This window comes from Lynx rufus, unplaced genomic scaffold, assembly GCF_022079265.1.
Source record: "Lynx rufus isolate CCGP_SWC_20201006 ecotype Redwood Valley unplaced genomic scaffold, mLynRuf1.p SCAF_19, whole genome shotgun sequence".
Lineage (NCBI taxonomy): Eukaryota > Metazoa > Chordata > Mammalia > Carnivora > Felidae > Lynx > Lynx rufus.
In genome coordinates this window covers 31,699,086-31,717,297 of record NW_025814833.1, presented here as the reverse complement: position 1 = coordinate 31,717,297, position 18,212 = coordinate 31,699,086, and the positions used below count along the sequence as shown (strand labels likewise).

Sequence of the window (18,212 nt, the reverse complement as noted above, 5' to 3'; positions counted from 1 at the left end):
GATATTAGCGCTGGCATTGCTTGAGTTCTGAATGTTGAACTTGCATTCCTAGACTAACTCCCACGTGACCGTTGTATACTATTCTCTTATATTTTATAGATAACAACCATGGTCAGGTGCCATGAAGTTGTTGGCAATTCCTTAATCATATGTGTGTTTTAAGGGTCACCAGAATCACTTCCATCTTTATTAAGGGAAATTAAAACAAATAGAGCGAGTGTCTTTGTACTAAGCAGTGCGTACATTTATTTAATCCTCTTTAATGGGAAATTGAGGTCTAGGAAATAACTTGCACCATTGAAGTCTTGCAGCTAGTAAATGACATGGTCAGAACTTAAATGCAGGTTTGTTTGGTAAAACCCATATCAGCCCACTAGATTGTATTGCTTCTCTCTGGTAGTGCGTGCGTGTGTGGGAGGTGTTGGGGGCAGGAGGGGGCGGACAGGGACGAGGGAGTGTGAGAGAGAGATTGATTGAGATTAGGAAAGGGAGAAATGTTCTTATTTACTTACTTATGTTAAGTAAGCCCTACACCCAACGAGTGGGGCTCGAACTCATGACCCGGGGATCAAGAGTTACATGCTTTTGTGACTGAGCCAGGAGCCCCAGGGAGAAATGTTCTACCGCCTTTTATTGCCGTTTGAAGATCTGGGCTTTTAGATATCTTAGTTTATATCTCAGCTCTGCCATTTGCTTGATTCGTGGCACATATATCTCTCAGACTCATTCTTTAAGCCTGAAATATAGACTTAGCACAGGTTGTTGTGAGGAATACAGATGATTTTCGTAAAGTGCCTCGCACATAGCACGTGCTCAATACAGTGGTGTCCATTACTGTCATTATTATTGATTTTTTTTTTTTTTTTTACCATGAAATGCACTTTATACCTGGAGATAATTGATTTGGGTTTGGAAAATGCCAGATAAGACTTAGGATGATTTTGTAGTTTAGTTGTTTTACCAAAATAGCCTAGAGCCAAGTTCCTTTCTATAAAAACGGACCTAATTTCCTCTACTTTTTACCCACCTCCTTCCTCAATCCAAACAATACCAACTTACTGAATCATCTTGCAAATTTGGAAGGCTTAAAAGATCCTGCTGAATGCTTTGGGCTCTGGAAATGAGTGCGTGCACGCTTCTGTGTCTATCCTCGTGTGGTCTAGAAGTGACGGTCTCGGCCAGCAGGACTGGAGATGCCATTTTCTCATTTTACATGGGCAGCCGGCCACTGATAGCTAGCTTTAGAGCCCTGGCTCATGCAGATATGACAGTTTCTGAGTCACTGAAACTCACTTCCCTAACTTCCAGAAAGCATTTCAGACTGTTCGAAGGTAATGATTCCTTTTTCAGTAAGGTGGTTTTGATTATCCCAAGTAGGGCCGGAGAGAGCTGTGTTTTCATCAGTCAAGTCAGGGAGGCAGCAGTGAGAAAAATGGCTGAGTCTGAGAAAGGGCGTCAGGCCATCATCAAAGGACCTTTCAGTGCGCAGGACCTCAGGAAGGCTGTTGGCTCCAGCAGTCCATCGCTTCTGGGAACTGATTCTCATTATTATTTGATTTCCTAGCAGTACCCTTCCAACTGAAAGTGCTGTGTGACAGATGAAAGTAAAGGAAAATCTGTTGTATTTGGAGAATTTTTGGAGAATATCACAGCACTGCTTGGTGGTGTTGTAAATCAGAATTGGTAATCACTAGTCTTTTTTAAACAGGTTTACTGAAGTGCGATTGTTAACAAAATACCGTATATATTGCATGTCTCCAGTTTGAGGAGTTCTGAACATATGCATACACCCCCGAAGTCATCGTCACGGTCAGGGTAATGTGCATATTCACCGTCTCCAACAGACTGCTCCTGCCTTAGATTTGTTTGGGGCGTGGGGGAGTAAGAACTCACTTGAGATCCACCGTCCTAACAAATTAAGTGACAGTACAGTATTTCAGAGCACACTGACCACATCTTCTGGTTCAGTTTTCCCCTTACCAACTCAGGTAGGTCTTCTTTCTACTTTATGATGTAAGAAATAGAACCTCAGCAATGTGTTTCCCCAAAGATCACCATTAGATAATTGCACCAGTGTCCAGAACCCACTTCTGATTTTTGTTCCGTGTTCTTTGCATAAGACCTCTGGGCCTTGAGCCTGTTGTGACTCTAAACTTCATTGACCTGGTAAACATTCCGAAACTAAATACCTAATGACCTTTGTCCTTACAATTAGTATCAACAAATGTGATTAGATTCCCAGCTTCAAAGAGAGCTCACGAGCTAACTAATTAGCGGAAGATACAGTTTGGGGAGTAACGTCTACCGTTCTTCACGCCTGTAACTTTCTTTTTCTAGATTGGCTAGACAGAGTTCCAGTGCCTGAGCAGGAATGTTCAGAGGCTGGTCACCGAACTTTTGGAAGGTGGTTGAATTTGAAATGTTGGGCGGTGAGGTGAGGCCGAGCCTGATAGCTTCGGTGTAGGGCCTCTTGAGTAGCTACTTTGTGCTAAACAGTAGTCTGGTCATTACAGGGGCACAGAGATGAACACAAGCCGTATGATTCTACTCAGAAGGACCTCACAAGCTGGCCGACCGGATGGACGTGTACGCGGAGGTGCCTCCATATTATGGTTACCCCAGTCCGTCCTCCGGGCTGCCAGGAGAACAGTCTTTAGAAAACACGTACCCTTTCCCTGATTGAAACTTGCTGGTGGTTGCCTGTCTCTCCGAGGACCCCGTCCAAGGTTCTTCTCAGACCTACAAGGCCTTCTGTGATTTGGCCCAGGTTCTCCTCCCCCTGTACCCACACCTCCACGGCGAGCTCCGGGCACACACCGGTCCTTGCAGTGCTCAGAACGCGCCATGGTTTTTCTTGCCTCTGAGTGTTTTACTCCTGCCGGGCCCTCCGGAGAATGCTGTGTTAGTGTGGGTCCTCTGAGAAGCGGGAATTTAGGATGAAACTGGCAAGGATCTTATTAAGGGAAACCACCGCCCGGATGAGAGACGATGGGGAGGTGGGAGGGATGGGAGTGCCATTAGTCCATGATGCAAGTCTGACCCCTAGTGAAGAGAAGAGCAGCTCAGGCAGAGAAGCTTTCTAGGCTGCCGCGCAGTGGAAGGAAGGTTCGGGAAAGCCTTTGGGTAATCCAGGTCTGTGGAGCCCTGTCCCTGCCGCACTCACTCGTTGGTCAGGTGCAGCCCGTGGGAAATAGGGCCTCAACGCAAACATTAGAATGGATTTCTGAGGCAGCCGCTCAGTCGGAGGCCTTCCTCTTGGCCTCCATTAATGCCTTTCTTCTTCCGTTGACTTCCTCCTACTTGTCCCGAAAAGGCCAGCTTTAAATGTTCCCTCCTCTTTCTGGGAAACTTGGTGAAGGAAATTTTCAGCATGTCACATGATGGTCCCACGGCCTACAATGACCGTCCCCTAACTTCCGCCCACTTAATTCCTAATACGCTTATTGGAATCCCTGCCATCTATTACAGGACCAAAAAAACCCAGGTGCTCAGGAAGTATTTGTTGAATGAATGGCTGAATTGGTAGCACTTGGCCACGCAGATCAAAGGAGAAGCTCTTTGAAGCTCGTCCAGGCAGAGTGAACTGCTTGAGCAAAGCCATATTGGGGAAAGAACGAAGACCCTATTCTGTTTCTGTCTTTTTTTTGCAAATATCTTGTCCAAAGCCCGTCATTTGGGGGAGAGTATATTATGATGCAAGACAGTGGGGGAAGGAGTGTCTTCCTGGCACTTGAAAATGATTCATATTTGAGAACTTTGTTGAGAACAATGTTTTGAATATTTCCTGAGAGACTTCTTTCCTGAGAGGAAACGGAGTTGATGGAAATGGAATTTTACTGCTGCCAGGAAAAGTGCGATAAAGATCAAGTCTCCTACAACCACCACCAGAATAGAAATTTCCACCGAGCAGAGGGATTTCAAAGTCCCACCTAATGGCTCCTGTGTATTTAGTATTCGGTGCAGCTGAACTGTAATTCTGGAATGGAATTGGACCGGCTCTGACACTCCGGTCCGTGATGTATGGATTCGCGGAGACCCTTGCCGCTTGCCGACTGCCAGATGCTGGTCATATTTTCGATGGAAAGAAACAGAGCGCTGGCCAGGATTCCAAATCTCAGTACCGCTGCCTGCCTGCCGCCGGCACGTGTTGCCGGAGGACAGAGACGTGCTGATGACAGGGTCCGACGGAGTCACTGTGGCAGCGGCTAGAGATTTAGCCCCTTATCCCTGCGTCGTCTTCTACCCGTGACCTGAGGCGCGACCACGTACGAAGCAGGTGCCCCTCTTCGCCCAGGTCCACGTCTGTCCTGTGCAGTGTCCCTCCTGTCCTGTTTCTCCGGAGTGCCCACCTGGAGGGAGGCAGGCTGCTGCTTCTTGAGGTGGGAATGAATAATGGTGCCTCCACCATGGGCCTGCTGTTAGGGTTCCCCCAGGTAATTCATGCTAAGGGCTTAGACGGTGCTTGACACAGAGTATTTATCCCACAAGTGGTAGCTAGGTTTTATCGTCCTTCTGCAGTAGAAGCAGGGGTCTGAGGGTAAAGGGGTACTGTTTTTCTGTGCGGATTCTCCAAGTTGGTTCTTCCTGCATTTGGCGAGTGCCTGTTCTGTGATAGGGCGGCCTGGGGCTCTAGAGACCTGGGCTGTTACGCTCGTTCTGTAACGAATCAAACACCGTTGCCGATACCCAGCTCTTGTCTCACGCGGAGACCGTTCATTTTGGCTTATGCACCTGCAAACCCACTTGCTCTTCAGCTGTGCTCTGACCTGGTGTGGAATACCTTCTTCTCTTTCTCATCGACCCGTCTCTCTCACCTTCAAACTTCGATTCTAATTCTTCAGGGAACGTATAACTAACGAGACCCAGACATGTGAGAATACGATGGTTGCATGATGCGTTCCTTCCCCTGATGTTTGGTGGTCGGGTTGGGAGGCTTTGACCTCATAGCCTTTGCCTTACGTATCTTTTCCATGTTAGTGGAAGAGTTCGCTTGCGACGTTATCCGTGTACCTCTTTCACTAACAGTTTTTAATTTCACCAGCGAGCTTCCCCTTTCTATGTGCTTATACACATCTCTCTTGACCATCTTCCTCCTTTCTTCCAAGTCTTGACATTACATCGAGAACCACTCCCGTCTTCTCTACTTGAAAGCCAAAAATAGGACTTGAACTGAATTAGGAGTGACAGGGAATAGAATATTACTATCGATAAATGCACCAAGGCAAAGGAAAGCCATAAATTTAAAAAGAGGGAAAGTAGTATTTGAAGTCTCAAAGGTATCAGTATGTTCCAATCTGAACTCACTTAGCTCTTCTCCTCTAAGCCTCTGGCAGTCAGCTGGTAAGATGTTTCTCGAATGCGTTTATCTCCTTCTCGCTCCCAATGTCCTTGCCCTGGCCCTCATCATCTTTTCTTGAGAGGCAAGAACTTCTTTCCTGATCTTCCTTCCAGTTCCCTCTTTTCCCCAGTCTGACCACAGTGTCACAAGAGGGTGTTTTCTTTTTCAGCTTTTTTTTATTATAAAATTCCGCAAGGATTCAAAACACCAAACAAAAAATATGTAGCTTACTATAGTATCTCAAGGCAAGCATACTTACCATCTCCATCCAGATCAAAAAACAGGACGTTGAGAGCCACCCCAGAAGTCCCTCCAGGTGCCTTATCCCAATCATCAACCTGCCCTCATCCAGAATAACTCCTACCCCGACTTTCAGGGTAGTTATTTTTTTTGCGGTTCTGTATCACGAGGGTGCCTTTTCAAAACATCAGTCTTGCCCTATTCACTTACCTCTGTGCTAAAGCCCGAGGGAGCTGAAACTCCCTCGTGTTTTCTTGAGCTTAGCATGGAGCCTCCTGTCCACAACTGGTGCTTTCCTCAGTACCCTAGTCCGGCCATACTGGATTCTTCGCCGGCTCCCAGGTAACTCAGATGCCTCTAGGTAGTTGCCGGATACCTGCAGGCATTTGCTCCTGCTGTTCCCCCTTTCTGGAGTGGCCTTTTTCCCATTCCCTGAGGAAGTACTGGGCCTAACTCACATGTCATTTCTTGCATGAAGCCGTCCTGGGTCTCCCGTCTCTGACATACCTGGGACAGAATGAATCTCTTCCACCCCTGTGCTCTACCCACGGCAGCATTTTACACATGCGTCTGTTTGTAGCACTTACCGTAGTCTCTGGTCCCTCACTTTGCTCGATATATATAGTAAATGCTCAATAAATGTTTGTGGAATGACTGAACCTATGCAGTCGACCTTTGAAGCTCTTTCAGGGTGTCAGGGTTTCTTCAGGATTGACACAGAAATCATACACTTTGTTGTGATCAAGCTTGCTCTTCCTTGAGTATCCCTGTTTCACACACATTTTGTTTAAAGTGGATTTTATTTTGTTAGTAACTCATATTTCCAGTATCTGGTTTTACTGGGGTTTTTTTTCTCTCCCCTCTATTAACGTTTGCTCTTCTGCCCGCATCATTGGTCAAACAGGCCTTTGTGGGCTCTTCTGACAACCTACACGCCATTTTTATGGTTTTCGTGGTAACGGCTAGTAATTATTGAGTGTCCACTGTGTGCCTTGTGCTAAGGCCTGTCCGTGCATTATTTCCTGACCCCTCCGTGTTTTCACCAGAAGCTGAAATTTAGAGAAGTTAAACAAGTTCAAGTCATAAAGCCTTAACCCCAGGTGGAGCTTAGGGTTCGGACCCAAGGAGCCCAACTGGAAACGTAACGCTCTTGTTCCGGTTACCATTCTGCGTTCCCTCTCGTTAAGAAAACATACGTGTCCCCAGCTGCAACACAGTGGGTTTTTGCAAAGGCATCTGCGGCGTATGGATTATTTGTGGAAGCGTGTTACTCAAGGTCCCCCTGGATTCTAGTCAGCTCTTTGACTCTATTCCTCCTTTCCCAGACTGCTCCCCTCCAGGGCCCGGTGGGTTCTCCGGCCGGCAGGGACGTGTATCTCGTGGCTAATGGGCGGCGGCCTGGTCAGTGCTGCTCGCTGAGCCACCAGGAAGGAGATGGCTCTCGTGTCGCCCCATGGGTCGTCTTGGCCACATGTATTATTTAGCCCGTGGCTGCCGCCTCAGAGGTTGCTAAGATGAGGTTGCTGAGATCCACGGATGATGCAGCCTGTGCTTGGCTAGGTGAGACACTGTGCCTTTTTAGGATGATGTCCGTCATTAACGTTAATTGCTATTTCTTAACTTCCCTTTGAGGCGCTAAAAGGAAGTCCAAGCGTAAACAATTAAGGGAGCGATGACGGGGAAGAGTGCCTTCCGGCGCAGGAATGGTTCGCTAGTTGATAGCACACTCGAGCTGGGTGGCCTCACGGACACCCAGACCAGGGAGCCTGGAGGGATCGGGTCCGGGACAGCAGCCGTGGCACCTCAGCCCTCGCTGGGCACTGGCGGGTGGGCAGAGACAAACACAGATGCGCGCCGCCTGGTCCCATGTGGCATGTGTATGGGAGCGTCAGTGTTTTATCTTTCTTCCTCTTGTTCGTATGGCCACACATGGGTCAGTGCCCACCTGCTGGTACTTCTTGTGCATTTTGAAGAGCTCTCTTACTGCATTTTGGCTTTTAAAGTCACCCTTCCATCCCAGTAAATCGCCAAGCCTCAGCCGGAAGGAGTGGCTGTGCCAGACTTCTATTGCGTGTCACTTTCGCTTAAAGCTGACACCAGTAACAGCGGCTGACTTTTTTTAGTTCTCCTAGCAAGTGCCAGGGGCTGTTGAAAGTGCTCCGCACACGGTTACCTCCTGGAGCCCTCTCCCAGACCCTTGGAAGTAGGTAGTGTTACTGTTCCTGCCGGAAAGCTCGGGATGCCAGCGTGTTACCGCTCGCAGCTTTAGGTTTCTCCTTCGGAGGAAATCCGTGGTGTTAGGCACCGGAACTACGCTCTCTGCCTCACGTGCTGCTTCATTGGGAAGGAGAACTTGAACACCTCGGTGTGGCCCGGAGCCTGCTTCTGGAGATCACGGTTTTCCCTCGGATCACTTCCATGTCGCCATTTGAGGAAAACGACCCACCGCTTTGGTTGGTGTTCTTCTCGTTAGAAAAGCGACTGTGGCATTTTCTTCCGGTTGATTCTTTATCAAAACTTTTTCTAGCAAGCTGGGGATGGGAGTTCAAGGTTACGTGCTGTTGCTGTTGTTTGTTTTCCCAGACTACCCTACTTGCTGTTAGAGCCCAAGCACTAGAGGAGGATTTCGTGGCCGATGGGGAGAGTTTGGCTCAGTTCCTGATACTGTGGATGAAACACGGTGTTTTCTTGTCAGGGAAAACATGTAAGGCTGCAGGTCACCCGGACGGGAAGAATGAGCTAGAAGCACTTCTCCGAGAAGGGCGTTTCAGAGCCAACCTGTGACCTTTCCTTTTTCATTTTACAACCTTGTCCTCCTGCCTCCTAAGAAAATTCCACACTTCCCCAAAGGCCTGGGCGCTCTTCACCTTAATACTCCTCCAGGATTATTGTCATTGTTCTCAAAAGAATCCCCGGGCTGTTATCTTGTTTACCCTGAGGAAGGTCCTTCAAAGGTCCTCTTCTTTCCTTGGCCAAAGAGCGTGAGAAGAGCAATAAATACCAGAACTCTGGTGGCCAGACGAGAAGCGAGGCAGATCCTAGAGATGGACAGACGTTCTAGTCACCTAAGTCTGGGCGATTTTATTCTGAGGACGTGACATTTGGTAATGAAAGTGATATGATAGCGAGAGGATTGAGTCCTAAATTTGGCTGGTATGCTTTTCCATCAAAGAACGAGATGAGGAGGAGGAGGAGGAGGAGGAGGAAGAAAAATTAAATTAGACAAGACGTTTGGCTGGTCATGGAAATAGATGTCAAGATCCATGTACCATCTGCTAGTAAAGTTAATCAGACCGGGAGAAATGAGGAAGCCTTACTGCAGAGCCAGACCCCCTTTGGCTTCCCCTTCCCCTCATTTAGTCCGATTAGAGACGGGTATGGTTGTGATTCCCAGGCCTCATCCCCAGAGATTGGGATTCGCTGGGTTTTTGGCTCGGGACAGAGGGCTCTGCATTTTGACCAGGTTCCCCGGGGAGTCTCTTGCTGACCGTCTGAGAAGCATCCTTTGAGAAAACCTGGATTCAGCCCAGAGCCCCCAGATCCCTGTAATCGGTCAGCCACTGGGGAGAAGGCTTGGAATCGGTCCTGAGCGGCGACATACAGTGACACACATCCACTTGTCCTCTTAACACCGTTGCCAAGACGGGCACGAATGCCTCTCCCTTCATTTGGGGGAAATCAACCGAGCGTCGTGGGTGCTCCACCGGAATTCTCTCAGTAAGTCTTCAGAAACACCTGGTGAGGTTGAAGTACTGTCATTTTCCATATTTTACAGGCAAGGAAACTGAAGGACAGAGTTCAGACGACTCGTCCAAGTTGGTAGTTTGGAGCAGAGCTGGGAGTTCTTGCACACAGCTGCTGCCGTCAGCTCTGTATTTCTGATCTTCCTGGTCCTCGGGCTCGAGGAATTGGAATCGTGGTTCAGGACTCATGGCGGGGGGGGGGGGGGCGGCACGCTAACCCCAGTGTCCTTGGAGACAGTCGACTTTTTTTGGTAATGATGCTTCCGAAAGAAGGCAGTTTAGTTTTGTAAAACCACTTTTAACTGTGGTACACATAACGGACGAAAAGTACCATGTTAACTACTGTTTAATGTTTATTTTTGAGGGAGATCATGAACAGAGGAGGGGTACAGAGAGAGGGAGACACAGAATCCGCAGCAGGCTCCAGGCTCGGAGCTGTCAACACAGAGCCCAATGTGGGGCTCGAACCCACAGACCGCGAGAGCGTGACCGGAGCCGGAGTCAGACGCTCAACGGACTGAGCCACCCAGGCGCCCCTTAACTACTTGTACGTGTACAGTTTTGTGGCATTAAGTGTATCCGTACTGTTTTGCGACAGTCGCCACCATCCATTTGCAGAATTCTTTTCATCTTGCAAAACTGTACTAATTAAATAATAATCCACCATTCTCCCTTTCCTCTAATTCCTATCAGCCACCGCTCTACTTTCTGTCTTTATGATGGAGCCAGTCAACTTTTATGTTAATCTCTATAGTCATGCTAGTGATTTTTTTAGGAAGAAAAAAAAACTATGCATCAAACCCAGATTTACAAACATGTACTCGGTATTGAAATAAAAAGCCATAGACATTTTAAAAAGAATTTCGCATGCCTTAAACAACGTGTGACCATATCTCTCTTTTTTTTTTTTTTTTAATTTTTTTTTTTCAACGTTTATTTATTTTTGGGACAGAGAGAGACAGAGCATGAACGGGGGAGGGGCAGAGAGAGAGGGAGACACAGAATCGGAAACAGGCTCCAGGCTCCGAGCCATCAGCCCAGAGCCCGACGCGGGGCTCGAACTCACGGACCGCGAGATCGTGACCTGGCTGAAGTCGGACGCTTAACCGACTGCGCCACCCAGGCGCCCCAAACAACGTGTGACCATATCTCTTAAAGCACTTGAGGTCCGCTCCACTGTATGAAACTAGACAGAGATTAATATTTGGCAACTTGGAGATGAGAAAGCTGTGTTGAAAAGAAAAACAGGCCCTCTGGCTGGGTGGTTTCCTTTCCTCTTGGGAGGTCATTTTCTTTGGAAAATAAACACATTTCTGGTCACATGAATTCATGCAAATTGCTGCATCAGACTAAAAAATCCATTATGCTCAGTAACTTTAAATAATTAGATTGTATATCTGGGGATGCTTTGGACAAGGCAAAGCATTCTGTGCTAAAAGTGCTGATTCTGAAGCTCAAGCCCCACTTTTTCACGGCAGCCCCACGTCACTGTTTCCCCCCATCAGTTTGTTAAGTGAATTGTCCAGAAGTAACTACTACGTAGAAGACTGAATTGTGTGCTTACAGGGGGTATAATACCTCATTTCAAGCATTGGAAGGTAACAGTTACCCCACCCCACCCTCTCTTGTCTTTTCTGGGAAAATCCTGAAAGTTCAAATTTCTTTGAAAATTGTAGAGCAGATCGGCAGGCAGTACGATAGAACCGCGTGAAGGGCGCCTGGGTGGCTCAGTCGGTTGACCATCAGACTCGTGGTTCAGCTCAGGTCATGATCTTACGGCTTCATGGGTGCGAGCCCCGCGCCAGGCTCTACACTGGCAGTGCAGAGCCTGCTTGGGATTCTCTGTCTCTCTGTCTCTCTCTGCCCCTCCCCTGCTCGCGCGGTCAAGGTCTCTCTCAGAATAAATAAATAAACTTTTTAAAAAGTTAAAGAAAAAAAAGAACCACGCGAAACCTACGGGGAGGGGGAGTATTTGGTAGATTATAGGAACTGTTATAAAGTTGGATTTTTACCCTGTGTTTTGGTGAGTCTTCGTTTACATCAAGTTTACCGTTGCTCATTTCAGATGCAGTTGTTGTTTCGAAAGTTATTGTGGACAAAATCCATTTTTAGTTGTTTAAAGATGTCACACCTGGATTTTAATTCCTTGGATTGTCTTAAAGTACTCAAGTTGTGTCAGCCAAGCAGGGACTAAAGTGTACTTTATTAGTAACACAAAATTTAGATCAATTTTTATCCTAAAAATTAATAGCAGTGATTTCATCTAGGGTCTGTCTCTTTCATTTGTATTTTATATAACTAGGATAGATGTGATTGAGACAAAATTGATTGGCAGTCAATAATCAGTGTTGTTGTTAATTGCAAAGTATTATATGCGATTAAGCATTTGAAAAATATTCATTCATTTTGAGAGAGAGAGAGAGAGAGAGAGAGCATGAACAGAGAGAGAGGGAGAGAGAATCCCAAGCAGACTCCCTCGTCAGCGCAGAGCCCGACGTGGGGCTCAATCTCACAGACTGGGAGATCGTGACCTGAACCAAAATCACGTCAAAGGCTTAACCGACTGAGCCACCCAGGCGCCCCGTGGTTAAACATTTTTAAATTTTTTTCAAATGTTTTTATTTATTTTTGAGACAGAGAGAGGCAGAGCATGAGCAGAGGGCCAGAGAGAGAGGGAGACACAGAATCCGAAGCAGGCTCCAGGCTCTGAGCAGTCAGCACAGAACCCACCGTGGGGCTCGAACCCACGGACTGTGAGAGCATGACCTGAGCGGAAGTCGGACACCTAACCCAATGAGCCACCCAGGCGCCCCGAAACATTTTTAAAACTAGAAGGTATAAAAAGCTTGGCACCACTGTTAGATTTCTTGTCTAGGTGTTCAGATTGTTTTCATGTTTGAGCATAAACACACACATGCACGTAACATAGATTTTTTTTATGTACGGTTGGTATCATTCAAGGTATCATATTTTTCAATTTGCTTTTTCACCTGATACACGTTAGAGGTGATTTCATATTGGTACATATCAGGCCACTCCTGTATTTTAACAGTTGCACAGTAGTCCATTATTTGGATATTCCGTAGTTAGTTTAAACAGTACTTTCCTGAGAGACACTTGGATTCATTTAATGTTTTTACTGTTATAAACAGTGCTATTAAGCATCCTTTTACATTTTTATTTACTTTTTTTTTTTTAACGTTTATACATTTTTGAGAGAGAAAGCATGGACGGGGGAGGGGCAGGGAGAGAGGGAGACAGAGGATCCAAAGAGGGCTCCGTGCTGACAGCAGAGAGCCCAATGCGAGGCTCAAACCCACGAACTGTGAGATCATGACCTGAACTGAATTTGGACGCTTAAGCCAACTGAGCCACCCAGACAGCCCTACGTTTTTCTTTACTCTTGTTTGTAGAATCACACAAGCTATTTTTAAAAGTTGGACTAACGATGTTATTAAAAGTTTACATTTTGATAGTTCTATTTGAGAATTCATAATTTTGAAATCAGTGTAAAAAGAACTTTTGGAACGGTAAGAATGAAGACCATCATGCACTTGAACATAGGTATCTAAAAATGCGTTTAAATACTCTTTTGAACAATAATAGCTGTCATTTAATGATCACTAACATTGTCATATACAATCCTCACAACGCTAGGGGATCGGTATAAATTGTTCCCAATGTGCAGATGAGGTAACAGATTAGGAAAAGGTTAAATGACTTGTGCAAGGTCCCACAGGTAGTAAGCATCAGAGTGAAGCCTCCAGAACAGTGTGTGCTCGACAACAAAAAGACAAATAGTCCAGTCGGAAACTGCGCAAAGGATTTTAATAGACATTTCTCCAAAGAGGATCTACGACTGGCCAGCGAACACGAGAAGGTGCCCAACATCGTTAGTTGTTCAGGAAGTGCACATCAAAACTACAACGAGACGCTGTTTCATGCCCACTAGGATTACCGTTTAGAAGAAAAAAGGGAAAGAAGTAATGCTGGTGGGGATGCGTAGACATTGGAACCCGCCTACATTGTTATTTGGAATGCAAAATGGTGTAACTGTTGCGGAAAATGGTTTGTTCGTTCCTTGAAAAGGTTAATCGTGATGGGGCACCTAGGTGGCCCAGTTGGTTAAGCATTTCACTCTTGGTTTCAGCTCAGGTCAGGATCTCACAGTTCATGGGATCGAGTCCTGTGTCAGGCTCTGCGCTGACAACAAGGAGCCTGATTGGGATTCTCTGCCCCCGCCCCACACCCCCCTCCACAATAAACATTAAAAAAAAATGTTTTTAGGGGCACCTGGGTGGCTCAGCCGGTTAAGTGTCTGACTCTTGGTTTCGGCTCAGGTCATGATCTCACAGTGAGTTCAAGCCCCGCATTGGGCTCCATGCTGACAGCACAGAGCCTGCCTGGGATTCTCTCTCTCCCTCTCTCTCTGCCCCTCCTCTGCTCTCTCTGTCTCTCAAAAGAAATAAACTTAAAAAAAATGTTTTTAATAAAAAAAGTTAATCATGAAATTACCCTATGACCCAGCTGTTCTACTCCCGGGTGTATGCCCAAGAGAAGTGAACACCTGTCCATACAAAAAGTGGTACACAAATGTTCATAGCAGCATTATTCATAGTATCCAAAAGGTGAAAACAACCTAAATGTCCACCAACCCATGAATGCATACCTAAAGAAAATGTGGTACATCCATAGAAAGGAACAAAGTATTGATACATGCCACAACATGGATGGACCTTGAAAACATTACACTAAGTGAAAGAAGTCAGACACAAAAGACCACACAGTGTATGATTCCATTTATACAAAAGGCTCAGAATAGGCAGAAAGTAAATTTTTTTTTTTAACGTTTATTTTTGAGACAGAGAGAGACAGAGTGTGAACAGGGGAGGGACAGAGAGAGAGGGAGACACAGAATCTGAAACAGGCTCCAGGCTCTGAGCAGTCAGCACAGAGCCCGACGCGGGGCTCGAACTCGTCAACTGCGAGATCATGACCTGAGCCGAAGTCAGACGCTTAACCGACCGAGCCACCCAGGCGCCCCAGAAAGTAAATTATTGATTCGCTGGGGTTTAGGGGGTCAGTGGCGGGGAGTGAGTGTAATGGTTTACAGAGGTTTATTATAGGGCATGAAAATGTTATGAAACTGAATCATGGTGATGGTTGCCCGACTTTGAACATACTATAGACCACTGAATTATATACATCTTAAATGTGTAGGTTGTTTATATTGTCCAGGTTATAAAACCACAGAAGACCCTTAAAATATTGTTCCTTCAAGGCCTGTCCTTAGGTATTATGCTGAGTGAAACAAGTCAGAGAAAGGCAGATATCCTATGTTTTCACTCGTATGTGGATCTTGAGAAGCTTAACAGAAGACCGTGGAGGAGGGGAAGGGGAAAAAATATAGTCACAGCGAGGGAGGGAGGGAGGCAAACCATCAGAGACTCTTAAATACAGAGAACAATCTAAAGGTTGATGGAGGGTGGGGGAGAGGGGAAAGGGGGTGATGGGCATTGAGGAGGGCGCCTGTGGGGATGAGCACTGGGTGTTGTATCTAAGGGATGAACCACAGCAATCTACCCCCAAAACCAAGAGCGCACTTTACACACCGTATGTCAGCCAATTTGACAATAATATTATTAGAAGGAAAAAAAAAAAAAAGATCTGTCCTTGACTCTCTTTTTGTGGGGGATCTGCAAAGTCATGCCCCCAGTTGCTAAATGTAAGCAGATGAAGAATACATCGACCTTATCACCGCCCCAGTCCTCCCCTAAGCCCTGGACCGGTATTTGGGGCTGCCTACTGAAGAGGTCCCTTGGGCTTTCCTGTAGGCTCCCCAGAAGCAGCGCTACATCCAGAACGGCTCGTCACCTCCGTTCCCAGCTCTGGTCCTCCTGCCTTCCCTGGTTGAGTGGATGGTATCCTCATTTACTGTCTTCCCAGCACTAGACCTCCAAGTCCTGTCTGTGCTTTGCTCCAATAACTCCCATTTACTCTCCCATGCTCGCAGCGGCAGCCTGTGGTCCAGACCTTCAGCGGTACCTGCTGGAGGGGAACGCGTGCCGCCATCCGCACTGTAGACTGCTTGGTCCCTGTCCTGCCTTGCCTCTTGCCATTCTCCTTACACGTTTTCCTTCAGCAACGGGACAACTCCTGTAGATCCTTCAATCATTCCATGCCATCTCCTGCCCCTGGGCCTTTTGCACATGCCACATCCTCTGCTAGATCTTCCCTCTTCTCAGTCTAAACCCCTGCTCATCTTTGTACGACTTGCTTCGGGCATCACATTCAGGAAGTTGTTGCTTACCCCTAATTGGGTTTGAGTCAGGCACCCTTTTTGCCCCCTCTTCCCTGTAGCTCTTCATTATTAATTCACATTCATCACCGGATTATAATGATCTGTGTGAGTGCCTGTCTTCACTGCTGCCTCTGGAGTTTTTAGAGACTATCGCCACGGGGGAAATCTTCATTTGGTTTCTTCGTGTCTGTGTGCGAGCAAGGTGGGGAGTCCCTTCTTTAGTCATGATGTCTCCTCAGGGAGGCCGCCTTCGAAGTTGTGACCGCCCCCCAACACTTTTCTTCTTTGATTTACTGCTCTCCTTAGCGCTATTACTATATATTTTCCTTCTCGTTTATTGTCTGTCTGCTTGCACTAGAACAGCAGCTCCACGAGGGAGGTTCTCCTCGTGACTTTTTATCTGTGTAACCGCGGACAGGTTACTTGATCACTCTGTGCCTCGGTCTCCTTTTCTGTACAACGGGGCTAATAGTCATTTTTACTACAAAGCTGTCATGAAGATTAAATAGGTCTGTATAGCATCTTACAGGAGAACCTGGTAGATAGTCAATGCTCAGTAAGCATTCGCTATCGTTACTCCTCTCTCAGGGTGCTGGCCTTCCCGATACTTAGTACAGCTGCACGTGTGTCTTTGCGTTTCCAAAGCTTGGTCTGGTATTGTACACTTGAAGGTATTGGGTCGTTCCTGGTGAAATAAACATTTGAGTGGCATTGAAACAGATTTATGAAACTCTCTTATCTTCCGCATATTAGTGTTTGGGATTTTTAATGATTACTGTCGCAGTTTGTGCTTAACTTAGATATGCGACTACCTCAAGGAATACCGTGAACATTTTAGGCAAAAAGGGGAACCATCGAACTTTGACTTTCATGAGAATAGTAAGCCCACTCAGAGTCTGAGATTAGGAGCCCTTTCAGTTTTGGAGGAATACTGATGCTGTCATGGTATTCCAGGCTGGCTCTGGGCTGGTGGCTCTGTTCCGTTAGGGACCCTTTTTAACCCCTTGCTTTATTCTCACCAACTTCAGAGCCCTCCGTCTTTCGCAGGTAGGAAAGAAACTGTTCCAGGCTTGTAAAGACTGGCATGTGCCCAGGATGGCCAAACACTCTTTTTCCTGAAACCCGAAGCTGAAAAGGCAGAAAACTATTCATCTTGGTATTTTGGAAAGTGGAACTGTGTGTGTACTAAGCTCCATCTGGCAAAAGTAGTATTTAATTTTTTTCTCCCCAGAAAATGGAGACGTGGGTGGTGGTGATAGAAATGAACACTTACTGAGTGCCAACTATGTATGGGTCAGGCACTGTATGTGTGTTATTTTGTTTAATCCTTTTAGGAATACAGTACAGCTCCAGTTTACATAGAGGAAAACAGATACGGAGTGGTTAAGTAGCTGGCCAAAATATGACATACCTTGCTAATTAGAGGCAGAGCTAGGGTTGTGGCCCAAGGTGTTTTTGACCCCCCAGTGTCTGTATCCTGTGACATACGCCGGCAAGAAATCATACCATTGTTGTTCATCCCAAAATCATACCATTGTTGTTCATCCCAAAGGTTGCTAATTTGTCCTGAATGGCAAGTTTTGGCTACTTGTCAGAAATTGGCACAAAGTAAAAACAACCTTGCTATTTTTTTTTTGAGTTTTTATTTAGTTAGTTATTGGGGTGGGGGAGGGGCAGAGAGAGAGAGAATCCCAAGCAGGCTCCATGCTGCCAGTGTAGAGCCCGAAGTGGGGCTCAAACCCACGAGCCATGAGATCATGACCTGAGCTGAAACCAGGAGTCAGATGGTTAACCGACTGAGCCACCCAGGTGCTCCCCCCCTCCAACCTTGCGTTTCTTAAAGTTAAAAAACTTGTAACCCTATTTGTAAGAAGTTAAATCCTAAAAACATACTGGAAAGTATGTTCGATGTGTACAGTAAAAATTAATAGGTCTAAAACTATACTTTAGTATTTATATCACACATACACTGTGATTCATTTTATGTAATATAACTACAGAATTATTTTAGATATGCAAAGAATCCTCAACTTGGTTACATATGTTTTACTTATTCTAAAATACTTTTTTTGCTAATACTTTTTCTTTAAGAATACGTTGAGGAATTTTTTCTTGTGGTTTCAACAACTTTTGGAAACATTGCATTTTCCATTAATAAAATCTTCCTAGTGGGGCGCCTGGGTGGCTCCATCGGTTAAGTGTCTGACTTCGGCTCAGGTCATGATCTCACGGTCCGTGGGTTCGAGCCCCGCGTCGGGCTCTGGGCTGACAGCTCGGAGCCTGGAGCCTGCTTCGGATTCTGTGTCTCCCTCTCTCTCGGCCCCTCCCCCACTCACACTCTGGATCGGTCTCTCTGTCTCCCTCTCTCAAAAACAAATAAACATCAAAAAAAAGTTTTTAGTAATAATAAAAATAAATAAATAAAATAAAACCTTCCTAGCATGTTTTTTTTACATGCTTCCCGGGAATGATGCGAACAGATCTGTTTTCCTAAGTGGTAGAATTCATAGGTAAAATCACTTTGAAATTAAAGTCCCCAGGTAACTTAGAAGCCTCGTCCCCGAACAAGTGGCCGCACGGCACACAGCGT

At 46.2% G+C, this 18,212-nt stretch overlaps 1 protein-coding gene and 1 pseudogene across 1 annotated transcript in view; one reads left to right on the top strand and one right to left on the bottom strand.

Annotated features, from left to right (window-relative positions):
* The window catches only part of ATP11C (ATPase phospholipid transporting 11C), a 174,206-nt gene that overhangs the window by 36,837 nt on the left and 119,157 nt on the right, over nt 1–18,212 (top strand). The gene's annotated exons all lie outside the window — the stretch shown is intronic.
* Nucleotides 101–200, bottom strand: LOC124514096 (uncharacterized; annotated as a pseudogene).